This window comes from Salmo salar, unplaced genomic scaffold (genome assembly GCF_905237065.1).
Source record: "Salmo salar unplaced genomic scaffold, Ssal_v3.1, whole genome shotgun sequence".
NCBI classification, from domain to species: Eukaryota; Metazoa; Chordata; class Actinopteri; order Salmoniformes; family Salmonidae; genus Salmo; species Salmo salar.
The window spans coordinates 129,065-142,731 of NW_025548932.1; positions in this window are offsets into that span (position 1 = coordinate 129,065).

Here is a 13,667-nt window from a genome sequence, read left to right on the forward strand (position 1 = left end):
AGGTTGGTACCGTTCAGAGCTGGGTTAGGGTTAGGGTTGGGACCGTTCAGAGCTGGGTCAGGGTTGGGAGCGTTCTGAGCTGGGTCAAGGTTGGGACCGTTCAGAGCTGGGTCAGGGTTGGGACCGTTCAGAGCTGGGATAGGGTTGGGATCGTTCAGAGCTGGGTTAGGGTTGGGACCGTTCAGAGCTGGGTCAGGGTTGGGACCGTTCAGAGCTGGGTCAGGTTGGGACCGTTCAGAGCTGGGTCAGGGTTGGGACCGTTCAGAGCTGGGTCAGGGTTAGGGTTGGGACCGTTCAGAGCTGGGTCAGGGTTAGGGTTGGGACCGTTCAGAGCTGGGTTAGGGTTGGGACCGTCCAGAGGTGGGTCAGGGTTAGGGTTGGGACCGTTCAGAGCTGGGTCAGGGTTGGGACCGTTCAGAGCTGGGTCAGGGTTAGGGTTGGGACCGTTCAGAGCTGGGTCAGGGTTGGGACTGTTCAGATCTGGGTTAGGGTTGGGACCGTTCAGAGCTGGGTCAGATTTAGGTTGGGACCATTCAGAGCTGGGTTAGGGTTGGGACCGTTCATAGCTGGGTCAGGGTTAGGAACCGTTCAGAGCTGGGTTCATGGTTAGGGTTGGGACCGTTCAGAGCTGGGTTAGGGTTGGGACCGTTCAGAGCTGGGTTAGGGTTGGGACCGTTCAGAGCTGGGTCAGGGTTAGGGTTGGGACCGTTCAGAGCTGGGTCAGGGTTAAGGTTGGGACCGTTCAGAGCTGGGTTAGGGTTAGGGTGGGGACCGTTCAGAGCTGGGCTAGGGTTAGGGTTGGGACCGTTCAGAGGTGGGTCAGGGTTGGGACCGTTCAGAGCTGGGTCAGGGTTGGGACCGTTCAGAGCTGGGTCAGGGTTGGGACCGTTCAGAGCTTGTTCAGGGTTGGGACTGTTCAGAGCTGGGTCAGTGTTAGGGTTGGGACCGTTCAGAGCTGGGTCAGGGTTGGGACCGTTCAGAGCTTGTTCAGGGTTGGGACTGTTCAGAGCTGGGTCAGTGTTAGGGTTGGGACCGTTCAGAGCTGGGTCAGGGTTGGGACTGTTCAGATCCTCAGATTTGTCTTCTGTCTTTCTCTCTGCTGGCCAGTTCTCCCTTTGTCAGTGTAGCTTCCAAACAGAATGCACAGCGTCTCATTGGCTGCTAGCCTATCCAGCGCAGCGTCTCATTGGCTGCTAGCCTATTCAGCACAGTGTCTCATTGGCTTCTAGCCTATTCAGCACAGCGTCTCATTGGCTGCTAGACTATTCTGCACAGCGTCTCATTGGCTGCTAGCCTATTCAGCACAGCGTCTCATTGGCTGCTAGCCCATTCAGCACAGCGTCTCATTGGCTGCTAGCCTATCCAGCGCAGTGTCAAAGCTAGCTAGCAAGACCCTCCCTCCTCTGATTTAGTTATCGCACAGTTGCGCCGCTGCTAATTTCCATAAACCTGGGACTTTCCGAGCTCTTCGCCGCCAATCGTCACTGAATGTCTCCCTGTGTCTCCTGCTCTTGGCAGTGATTGGTCTCTGGTAGTTTTATTGGTAAAGGTCGTGCCTGGTATAACTTGGCTTTCTCTCTCTCTCTCCTCTCTCTCAGGGTTGTGTCTGGGGCGTGGCATATAAGCTGCCGTCTGGCCGAGAGCAGGAAGTGAAGTGTTAACTTGACCACCGGGAGAAGGGCGGTTACCGCGTCATCGCAGTGAACTTTCACCCCCGACCCTCCGTGACCCCCACACGACACGCTGACACTCCCCCCTACACCCAGCCAAGCTCTGCTCTACATCGGTTCTAATGACAACCCTGACTACCTGGGTCCCGCCCCCCTGGAGCTGATAGCCAATCAGATTGTAGATGCAGTCGGACCGAGCGGACGGAACACTGAATACCTGTTTTCATTGGCTGAGGCGCTGAGGACCCTCCTCCCTGAAGACTCAGACACACACCTCTTCTCTCTCTCGAGGACCTGGTTAGAGAGAGACTAACACACACACTTACTAAATGTGTGTAAGTAAACCATCGCAGGGATGCTGTTGATTGTCAGTCACGTGATTGTCTCCAGGACCATTCAGAGCTGGGTCAGGGTTATGGTTGGGACCATTCAGAGCTGGGTTAGGGTCGGGACTGTTCAGAGCTGGGTTAAGGTTAGGGTTGGAACCAGAGCTGGGTCAGGGTTAGGACCGTTCAGAGCTGGGTCAGGGTTGGGACCATTCAGAGCTGGGTCAGGGGTTGGGACCGTTCAGAGCTGGGTCAGGGTTGGGACCGTTCAGAGCTGGGTTAGGGTTGGGACCGTTCAGAGCTGGGTCAGGGTTGGGACCGTTCAGAGCTGGGTCAGGGTTGGGACCGTTCAGAGCCGGGTCAGGGTTGGGACCGTTCAGAGCTGGGTCAGGGTTAGGGTTGGGACCGATCAGAGCTGGGTTAGGGTTGGGACCGTTCAGAGCTGGGTCAGGTTTAGGGTTGGGACCGTTCAGAGCTGGGTTAGGGTTGGGACCGTTCAGAGCTGGGTTAGGGTTGGGACCGTTCAGAGCTGGGTCAGGGTTAGGACCGTTCAGAGCTGGGTTCATGGTTTGGGTTGGGACCGTTCAGAGCTGTGTTAGGGTTCCCGAACCGTTCAGAGCTGGGTCAGGGTTAAGGTTGGGACCGTTCAGAGCTGGGTTAGGGTTAGGGTTGGGACCGTTCACAGCTGTGTCAGGGTTAGGGTTGGGACCGTTTAAAGCTGGGTTAGGGTTGGGACCGATCAGAGCTGGGTCAGGGTTTGGGTTGGGACCGTTCAGAGCTGGGTTAGGGTTGGGACCGTTCAGAGCTGGGTCAGGGTTAGGACCGTTCAGAGCTGGGTTCATGGTTAGGGTTGGGACCATTCAGAGCTGGGTTAGGGTTGGGACCGTTCAGAGCTGGGTTAGGGTTGGGACCGTTCAGAGCTGGGTTAGGGTTAGGGTTGGGACCGTTCAGAGCTGGGTCAGGGTTGGGACCGTTCAGAGCTGGGTCAAGGTTGGGACCGTTCAGAGCTGGGTCAGGGTTGGGACCGTTCAGAGCTGGGATAGGGTTGGGATCGTTCAGAGCTGGGTTAGGGTTGGGACCGTTCAGAGCTGGGTCAGGGTTGGGACCGTTCAGAGCTGGGTCAGGGTTGGGACCGTTCAGAGCTGGGTCAGTGTTGGGACCGTTCAGAGCTGGGTCAGGGTTAGGGTTGGGACCGTTCAGAGCTGGGTCAGGGTTAGGGTTGGGACCGTTCAGAGCTGGGATAGGGTTGGGACCGTCCAGAGCTGGGTCAGGGTTAGGGTTGGGACCGTTCAGAGCTGGGTCAGGGTTGGGACCGTTCAGAGCTGGGTCAGGGTTAGGGTTGGGACCGTTCAGAGCTGGGTCAGGGTTGGGACTATTCAGATCTGGGTTAGGGTTGGGACCGTTCAGAGCTGGGTCAGGTTTAGGGTTGGGACCATTCAGAGCTGGGTTAGGGTTGGGACCGTTCATAGCTGGGTCAGGGTTAGGACCGTTCAGAGCTGGGTTCATGGTTAGGGTTGGGACCGTTCAGAGCTGGGTTAGGGTTGGGACCGTTCAGAGCTGGGTTAGGGTTGGGACCGTTCAGAGCTGGGTCAGGGTTAGGGTTGGGACCGTTCAGAGCTGGGTCAGGGTTAAGGTTGGGACCGTTCAGAGCTGGGTTAGGGTTAGGGTGGGGACCGTTCAGAGCTGGGCTAGGGTTAGGGTTGGGACCGTTCAGAGGTGGGTCAGGGTTGGGACCGTTCAGAGCTGGGTCAGGGTTGGGACCGTTCAGAGCTGGGTCAGAGGTTGGGACTGTTCAGAGCTGGGTCAGGGTTGGGACTGTTCAGATCTGGGTTAGGGTTGGGACCGTTCAGAGCTGGGTCAGGTTTAGGGTTGGGACCATTCAGAGCTGGGTTAGGGTTGGGACCGTTCATAGCTGGGTCAGGGTTAGGACCGTTCAGAGCTGGGTTCATGGTTAGGGTTGGGACCGTTCAGAGCTGGGTTAGGGTTGGGACCGTTCAGAGCTGGGTTAGGGTTGGGACCGTTCAGAGCTGGGTCAGGGTTAGGGTTGGGACCGTTCAGAGCTGGGTCAGGGTTAAGGTTGGGACCGTTCAGAGCTGGGTTAGGGTTAGGGTGGGGACCGTTCAGAGCTGGGCTAGGGTTAGGGTTGGGACCGTTCAGAGGTGGGTCAGGGTTGGGACCGTTCAGAGCTGGGTCAGGGTTGGGACCGTTCAGAGCTGGGTCAGGGTTGGGACTGTTCAGAGCTGGGATAGGGTTGGGATCGTTCAGAGCTGGGTTAGGGTTGGGACCGTTCAGAGCTGGGTCAGGGTTGGGACCGTTCAGAGCTTGTTCAGGGTTGGGACTGTTCAGAGCTGGGTCAGTGTTAGGGTTGGGACCGTTCAGAGCTGGGTCAGGGTTGGGACTGTTCAGATCCTCAGATTTGTCTTCTGTCTTTCTCTCTGCTGGCCAGTTCTCCCTTTGTCAGTGTAGCTTCCAAACAGAATGCACAGCGTCTCATTGGCTGCTAGCCTATCCAGCGCAGCGTCTCATTGGCTGCTAGCCTATTCAGCACAGTGTCTCATTGGCTTCTAGCCTATTCAGCACAGCGTCTCATTGGCTGCTAGACTATTCTGCACAGCGTCTCATTGGCTGCTAGCCTATTCAGCACAGCGTCTCATTGGCTGCTAGCCCATTCAGCACAGCGTCTCATTGGCTGCTAGCCTATCCAGCGCAGTGTCAAAGCTAGCTAGCAAGACCCTCCCTCCTCTGATTTAGTTATCGCACAGTTGCGCCGCTGCTAATTTCCATAAACCTGGGACTTTCCGAGCTCTTCGCCGCCAATCGTCACTGAATGTCTCCCTGTGTCTCCTGCTCTTGGCAGTGATTGGTCTCTGGTAGTTTTATTGGTAAAGGTCGTGCCTGGTATAACTTGGCTTCTCTCTCTCTCTCTCCTCTCTCTCAGGGTTGTGTCTGGGGCGTGGCATATAAGCTGCCGTCTGGCCGAGAGCAGGAAGTGAAGTGTTAACTTGACCACCGGGAGAAGGGCGGTTACCGCGTCATCGCAGTGAACTTTCACCCCGACCCTCCGTGACCCCCCACACGACACGCTGACACTCCCCCTACACCCAGCCAAGCTCTGCTCTACATCGGTTCTAATGACAACCCTGACTACCTGGGTCCCGCCCCCCTGGAGCTGATAGCCAATCAGATTGTAGATGCAGTCGGACCGAGCGGACGGAACACTGAATACCTGTTTTCATTGGCTGAGGCGCTGAGGACCCTCCTCCCTGAAGACTCAGACACACACCTCTTCTCTCTCTCGAGGACCTGGTTAGAGAGAGACTAACACACACACTTACTAAATGTGTGTAAGTAAACCATCGCAGGGATGCTGTTGATTGTCAGTCACGTGATTGTCTCCAGGACCATTCAGAGCTGGGTCAGGGTTATGGTTGGGACCATTCAGAGCTGGGTTAGGGTCGGGACTGTTCAGAGCTGGGTTAAGGTTAGGGTTGGAACCAGAGCTGGGTCAGGGTTAGGACCGTTCAGAGCTGGGTCAGGGTTGGGACCATTCAGAGCTGGGTCAGGGTTGGGACCGTTCAGAGCTGGGTCAGGGTTGGGACCGTTCAGAGCTGGGTTAGGGTTGGGACCGTTCAGAGCTGGGTCAGGGTTGGGACCGTTCAGAGCTGGGTCAGGGTTGGGACCGTTCAGAGCCGGGTCAGGGTTGGGACCGTTCAGAGCTGGGTCAGGGTTAGGGTTGGGACCGATCAGAGCTGGGTTAGGGTTGGGACCGTTCAGAGCTGGGTCAGGTTTAGGGTTGGGACCGTTCAGAGCTGGGTTAGGGTTGGGACCGTTCAGAGCTGGGTTAGGGTTGGGACCGTTCAGAGCTGGGTCAGGGTTAGGACCGTTCAGAGCTGGGTTCATGGTTTGGGTTGGGACCGTTCAGAGCTGTGTTAGGGTTCGAACCGTTCAGAGCTGGGTCAGGGTTAAGGTTGGGACCGTTCAGAGCTGGGTTAGGGTTAGGGTTGGGACCGTTCACAGCTGTGTCAGGGTTAGGGTTGGGACCGTTTAAAGCTGGGTTAGGGTTGGGACCGATCAGAGCTGGGTCAGGGTTTGGGTTGGGACCGTTCAGAGCTGGGTTAGGGTTGGGACCGTTCAGAGCTGGGTCAGGGTTAGGACCGTTCAGAGCTGGGTTCATGGTTAGGGTTGGGACCATTCAGAGCTGGGTTAGGGTTGGGACCGTTCAGAGCTGGGTTAGGGTTGGTTGGGACCGTTCAGAGCTGGGTTAGGGTTAGGGTTGGGACCGTTCAGAGCTGGGTCAGGGTTGGGACCGTTCAGAGCTGGGTCAAGGTTGGGACCGTTCAGAGCTGGGTCAGGGGTTGGGACCGTTCAGAGCTGGGATAGGGTTGGGATCGTTCAGAGCTGGGTTAGGGTTGGGACCGTTCAGAGCTGGGTCAGGGTTGGGACCGTTCAGAGCTGGGTCAGGGTTGGGACCGTTCAGAGCTGGGTCAGTGTTGGGACCGTTCAGAGCTGGGTCAGGGTTAGGGTTGGGACCGTTCAGAGCTGGGTCAGGGTTAGGGTTGGGACCGTTCAGAGCTGGGATAGGGTTGGGACCGTCCAGAGCTGGGTCAGGGTTAGGTTGGGACCGTTCAGAGCTGGGTCAGGGTTGGGACCGTTCAGAGCTGGGTCAGGGTTAGGGTTGGGACCGTTCAGAGCTGGGTCAGGGTTGGGACTGTTCAGATCTGGGTTAGGGTTGGGACCGTTCAGAGCTGGGTCAGGTTTAGGGTTGGGACCGTTCAGAGCTGGGTCAGGGTTGGGACCGTTCATAGCTGGGTCAGGGTTAGGACCGTTCAGAGCTGGGTTCATGGTTAGGGTTGGGACCGTTCAGAGCTGGGTTAGGGTTGGGACCGTTCAGAGCTGGGTTAGGGTTGGGACCGTTCAGAGCTGGGTCAGGGTTAGGGTTGGGACCGTTCAGAGCTGGGTCAGGGTTAAGGTTGGGACCGTTCAGAGCTGGGTTAGGGTTAGGGTGGGGACCGTTCAGAGCTGGGCTAGGGTTAGGGTTGGGACCGTTCAGAGGTGGGTCAGGGTTGGGACCGTTCAGAGCTGGGTCAGGGTTGGGACCGTTCAGAGCTGGGTCAGGGTTGGGACTGTTCAGAGCTGGGTCAGGGTTGGGACTGTTCAGATCTGGGTTAGGGTTGGGACCGTTCAGAGCTGGGTCAGGTTTAGGGTTGGGACCATTCAGAGCTGGGTTAGGGTTGGGACCGTTCATAGCTGGGTCAGGGTTAGGACCGTTCAGAGCTGGGTTCATGGTTAGGGTTGGGACCGTTCAGAGCTGGGTTAGGGTTGGGACCGTTCAGAGCTGGGTTAGGGTTGGGACCGTTCAGAGCTGGGTCAGGGTTAGGGTTGGGACCGTTCAGAGCTGGGTCAGGGTTAAGGTTGGGACCGTTCAGAGCTGGGTTAGGGTTAGGGTGGGGACCGTTCAGAGCTGGGCTAGGGTTAGGGTTGGGACCGTTCAGAGGTGGGTCAGGGTTGGGACCGTTCAGAGCTGGGTCAGGGTTGGGACCGTTCAGAGCTGGGTCAGGGTTGGGACTGTTCAGAGCTGGGATAGGGTTGGGATCGTTCAGAGCTGGGTTAGGGTTGGGACCGTTCAGAGCTGGGTCAGGGTTGGGACCGTTCAGAGCTTGTTCAGGGTTGGGACTGTTCAGAGCTGGGTCAGTGTTAGGGTTGGGACCGTTCAGAGCTGGGTCAGGGTTGGGACTGTTCAGATCCTCAGATTTGTCTTCTGTCTTTCTCTCTGCTGGCCAGTTCTCCCTTTGTCAGTGTAGCTTCCAAACAGAATGCACAGCGTCTCATTGGCTGCTAGCCTATCCAGCGCAGCGTCTCATTGGCTGCTAGCCTATTCAGCACAGTGTCTCATTGGCTTCTAGCCTATTCAGCACAGCGTCTAATTGGCTGCTAGACTATTCTGCACAGCGTCTCATTGGCTGCTAGCCTATTCAGCACAGCGTCTCATTGGCTGCTAGCCTATTCAGCACAGCGTCTCATTGGCTGCTAGCCTATCCAGCGCAGTGTCAAAGCTAGCTAGCAAGACCCTCCCTCCTCTGATTTAGTTATCGCACAGTTGCGCCGCTGCTAATTTCCATAAACCTGGGACTTTCCGAGCTCTTCGCCGCCAATCGTCACTGAATGTCTCCCTGTGTCTCCTGCTCTTGGCAGTGATTGGTCTCTGGTAGTTTTATTGGTAAAGGTCGTGCCTGGTATAACTTGGCTTTCTCTCTCTCTCTCCTCTCTCTCAGGGTTGTGTCTGGGGCGTGGCATATAAGCTGCCGTCTGGCCGAGAGCAGGAAGTGAAGTGTTAACTTGACCACCGGGAGAAGGGCGGTTACCGCGTCATCGCAGTGAACTTTCACCCCGACCCTCCGTGACCCCCACACGACACGCTGACACTCCCCCTACACCCAGCCAAGCTCTGCTCTACATCGGTTCTAATGACAACCCTGACTACCTGGGTCCCGCCCCCCTGGAGCTGATAGCCAATCAGATTGTAGATGCAGTCGGACCGAGCGGACGGAACACTGAATACCTGTTTTCATTGGCTGAGGCGCTGAGGACCCTCCTCCCTGAAGACTCAGACACACACCTCTTCTCTCTCTCGAGGACCTGGTTAGAGAGAGACTAACACACACACTTACTAAATGTGTGTAAGTAAACCATCGCAGGGATGCTGTTGATTGTCAGTCACGTGATTGTCTCCAGGACCATTCAGAGCTGGGTCAGGGTTATGGTTGGGACCATTCAGAGCTGGGTTAGGGTCGGGACTGTTCAGAGCTGGGTTAAGGTTAGGGTTGGAACCAGAGCTGGGTCAGGGTTAGGACCGTTCAGAGCTGGGTCAGGGTTGGGACCATTCAGAGCTGGGTCAGGGTTGGGACCGTTCAGAGCTGGGTCAGGGTTGGGACCGTTCAGAGCTGGGTTAGGGTTGGGACCGTTCAGAGCTGGGTCAGGGTTGGGACCGTTCAGAGCTGGGTCAGGGTTGGGACCGTTCAGAGACGGGTCAGGGTTGGGACCGTTCAGAGCTGGGTCAGGGTTAGGGTTGGGACCGATCAGAGCTGGGTTAGGGTTGGGACCGTTCAGAGCTGGGTCAGGTTTAGGGTTGGGACCGTTCAGAGCTGGGTCAGGGTTGGGACCGTTCAGAGCTGGGTTAGGGTTGGGACCGTTCAGAGCTGGGTCAGGGTTGGGACCGTTCAGAGCTGGGTCAGGGTTGGGACCGTTCAGAGACGGGTCAGGGTTGGGACCGTTCAGAGCTGGGTCAGGGTTAGGGTTGGGACCGATCAGAGCTGGGTTAGGGTTGGGACCGTTCAGAGCTGGGTCAGGTTTAGGGTTGGGACCGTTCAGAGCTGGGTTAGGGTTGGGACCGTTCAGAGCTGGGTTAGGGTTGGGACCGTTCAGAGCTGGGTCAGGGTTAGGACCGTTCAGAGCTGGGTTCATGGTTTGGGTTGGGACCGTTCAGAGCTGTGTTAGGGTTCGAACCGTTCAGAGCTGGGTCAGGGTTAAGGTTGGGACCGTTCAGAGCTGGGTTAGGGTTAGGGTTGGGACCGTTCACAGCTGTGTCAGGGTTAGGGTTGGGACCGTTTAAAGCTGGGTTAGGGTTGGGACCGTTCAGAGCTGGGTCAGGGTTTGGGTTGGGACCGTTCAGAGCTGGGTTAGGGTTGGGACCGTTCAGAGCTGGGTCAGGGTTAGGACCGTTCAGAGCTGGGTTCATGGTTAGGGTTGGGACCATTCAGAGCTGGGTTAGGGTTGGGACCGTTCAGAGCTGGGTTAGGGTTGGGACCGTTCAGAGCTGGGTCAGGGTTAAGGTTGGGACCGTTCAGAGCTGGGTTAGGGTTAGGGTTGGGACCATTCAGAGCTGGGCCAGGGTTAGGGTTGGGACGGTTCAGAGCTGGGTCAGGGTTGGGACCGTTCAGAGCTGGGTCAAGGTTGGGACCGTTCAGAGCTGGGTCAGGGTTGGGACTGTTCAGAGCTGGGATAGGGTTGGGATCGTTCAGAGCTGGGTTAGGGTTGGGACCGTTCAGAGCTGGGTCAGGGTTGGGACCGTTCAGAGCTGGGTCAGGGTTGGGACCGTTCAGAGCTGGGTCAGGGTTAGGGTTGGGACCGTTCAGAGCTGGGTTAGGGTTGGGACCGTTCAGAGCTGGGTCAGGGTTGGGACCGTTCAGAGCTGGATCAGGGTTGGGACCGTTCAGAGCTGGGTCAGTGTTGGGACCGTTCAGAGCAGGGTCAGGGTTAGGGTTGGGACCATTCAGAGCTGGGTTAGGGTTGGGACCGTTCAGAGCTGGGTCAGGGTTAGGGTTGGGACCGTTCAGAGCTGGGTTAGGGTTAGGGTTGGGACCATTCAGAGCTGGGCCAGGGTTAGGGTTGGGACGGTTCAGAGCTGGGTCAGGGTTGGGACCGTTCAGAGCTGGGTCAAGGTTGGGACCGTTCAGAGCTGGGTCAGGGTTGGGACTGTTCAGAGCTGGGATAGGGTTGGGATCGTTCAGAGCTGGGTTAGGGTTGGGACCGTTCAGAGCTGGGTCAGGGTTGGGACCGTTCAGAGCTGGGTCAGGGTTGGGACCGTTCAGAGCTGGGTCAGGGTTAGGGTTGGGACCGTTCAGAGCTGGGTTAGGGTTGGGACCGTTCAGAGCTGGGTCAGGGTTGGGACCGTTCAGAGCTGGATCAGGGTTGGGACCGTTCAGAGCTGGGTCAGTGTTGGGACCGTTCAGAGCAGGGTCAGGGTTAGGGTTGGGACCATTCAGAGCTGGGTTAGGGTTGGGACCGTTCAGAGCTGGGTCAGGGTTAGGGTTGGGACCGTTCAGAGCTGGGTCAGGGTTAGGACCGTTCAGAGCTGGGTTCATGGTTAGAGTTGGGACCGTTCAGAGCTGGGTTAGGGTTGGGACCGTTCATAGCTGTGTTAGGGTTGGACCGTTCAGAGCTGAGTCAGGGTTAAGGTTGGGACCGTTCAGAGCTGGGTTAGGGTTAGGGTTGGGACCGTTCAGAGCTGGGCTAGGGTTAGGGTTGGGACCGTTCAGAGCTGGGTCAGGGTTGGGACCGTTCAGAGCTGGGTTAGGGTTGGGACTGTTCAGAGCTGGGTCAGGGTTAGGACCGTTCAAAGCTGGGTTCATGGTTAGGGTTGGGACCGTTCAGAGCTGGGTTAGGGTTGGGACCGTTCAGAGCTGGGTTAGGGTTGGGACCGTTCAGAGCTGGGTCAGGGTTTAGGTTGGTACCGTTCAGAGCTGGGTTAGGGTTAGGGTTGGGACCGTTCAGAGCTGGGTCAGGGTTGGGACCGTTCAGAGCTGGGTCAAGGTTGGGACCGTTCAGAGCTGGGTCAGGGTTGGGACCGTTCAGAGCTGGGATAGGGTTGGGATCGTTCAGAGCTGGGTTAGGGTTGGGACCGTTCAGAGCTGGGTCAGGGTTGGGACCGTTCAGAGCTGGGTCAGGGTTGGGACCGTTCAGAGCTGGGTCAGGGTTGGGACCGTTCAGAGCTGGGTCAGGGTTAGGGTTGGGACCGTTCAGAGCTGGGTCAGGGTTAGGGTTGGGACCGTTCAGAGCTGGGATAGGGTTGGGACCGTCCAGAGCTGGGTCAGGGTTAGGGTTGGGACCGTTCAGAGCTGGGTCAGGGTTGGGACCGTTCAGAGCTGGGTCAGGGTTAGGGTTGGGACCGTTCAGAGCTGGGTCAGGGTTGGGACTGTTCAGATCTGGGTTAGGGTTGGGACCGTTCAGAGCTGGGTCAGGTTTAGGGTTGGGACCATTCAGAGCTGGGTTAGGGTTGGGACCGTTCATAGCTGGGTCAGGGTTAGGACCGTTCAGAGCTGGGTTCATGGTTAGGGTTGGGACCGTTCAGAGCTGGGTTAGGGTTGGGACCGTTCAGAGCTGGGTTAGGGTTGGGACCGTTCAGAGCTGGGTCAGGGTTAGGGTTGGGACCGTTCAGAGCTGGGTCAGGGTTAAGGTTGGGACCGTTCAGAGCTGGGTTAGGGTTAGGGTGGGGACCGTTCAGAGCTGGGCTAGGGTTAGGGTTGGGACCGTTCAGAGGTGGGTCAGGGTTGGGACCGTTCAGAGCTGGGTCAGGGTTGGGACCGTTCAGAGCTGGGTCAGGGTTGGGACTGTTCAGAGCTGGGATAGGGTTGGGATCGTTCAGAGCTGGGTTAGGGTTGGGACCGTTCAGAGCTGGGTCAGGGTTGGGACCGTTCAGAGCTTGTTCAGGGTTGGGACTGTTCAGAGCTGGGTCAGTGTTAGGGTTGGGACCGTTCAGAGCTGGGTCAGGGTTGGGACTGTTCAGATCCTCAGATTTGTCTTCTGTCTTTCTCTCTGCTGGCCAGTTCTCCCTTTGTCAGTGTAGCTTCCAAACAGAATGCACAGCGTCTCATTGGCTGCTAGCCTATCCAGCGCAGCGTCTCATTGGCTGCTAGCCTATTCAGCACAGTGTCTCATTGGCTTCTAGCCTATTCAGCACAGCGTCTCATTGGCTGCTAGCCTATTCAGCACAGCGTCTCATTGGCTGCTAGACTATTCTGCACAGCGTCTCATTGGCTGCTAGCCTATTCAGCACAGCGTCTCATTGGCTGCTAGCCTATTCAGCACAGCGTCTCATTGGCTGCTAGCCTATCCAGCGCAGTGTCAAAGCTAGCTAGCAAGACCCTCCCTCCTCTGATTTGAGTTATCGCACAGTTGCGCCGCTGCTAATTTCCATAAACCTGGGACTTTCCGAGCTCTTCGCCGCCAATCGTCACTGAATGTCTCCCTGTGTCTCCTGCTCTTGGCAGTGATTGGTCTCTGGTAGTTTTATTGGTAAAGGTCGTGCCTGGTATAACTTGGCTTTCTCTCTCTCTCTCCTCTCTCTCAGGGTTGTGTCTGGGGCGTGGCATATAAGCTGCCGTCTGGCCGAGAGCAGGAAGTGAAGTGTTAACTTGACCACCGGGAGAAGGGCGGTTACCGCGTCATCGCAGTGAACTTTCACCCCCGACCCTCCGTGACCCCCACACGACACGCTGACACTCCCCCTACACCCAGCCAAGCTCTGCTCTACATCGGTTCTAATGACAACCCTGACTACCTGGGTCCCGCCCCCCTGGAGCTGATAGCCAATCAGATTGTAGATGCAGTCGGACCGAGCGGACGGAACACTGAATACCTGTTTTCATTGGCTGAGGCGCTGAGGACCCTCCTCCCTGAAGACTCAGACACACACCTCTTCTCTCTCTCGAGGACCTGGTTAGAGAGAGACTAACACACACACTTACTAAATGTGTGTAAGTAAACCATCGCAGGGATGCTGTTGATTGTCAGTCACGTGATTGTCTCCAGGACCATTCAGAGCTGGGTCAGGGTTATGGTTGGGACCATTCAGAGCTGGGTTAGGGTCGGGACTGTTCAGAGCTGGGTTAAGGTTAGGGTTGGAACCAGAGCTGGGTCAGGGTTAGGACCGTTCAGAGCTGGGTCAGGGTTGGGACCATTCAGAGCTGGGTCAGGGTTGGGACCGTTCAGAGCTGGGTCAGGGTTGGGACCGTTCAGAGCTGGGTTAGGGTTGGGACCGTTCAGAGCTGGGTCAGGGTTGGGACCGTTCAGAGCTGGGTCAGGGTTGGGACCGTTCAGAGCCGGGTCAGGGTTGGGACCGTTCAGAGCTGGGTCAGGGTTAGGGTTGGGACCGATCAGAGCTGGGTTAGGGTTG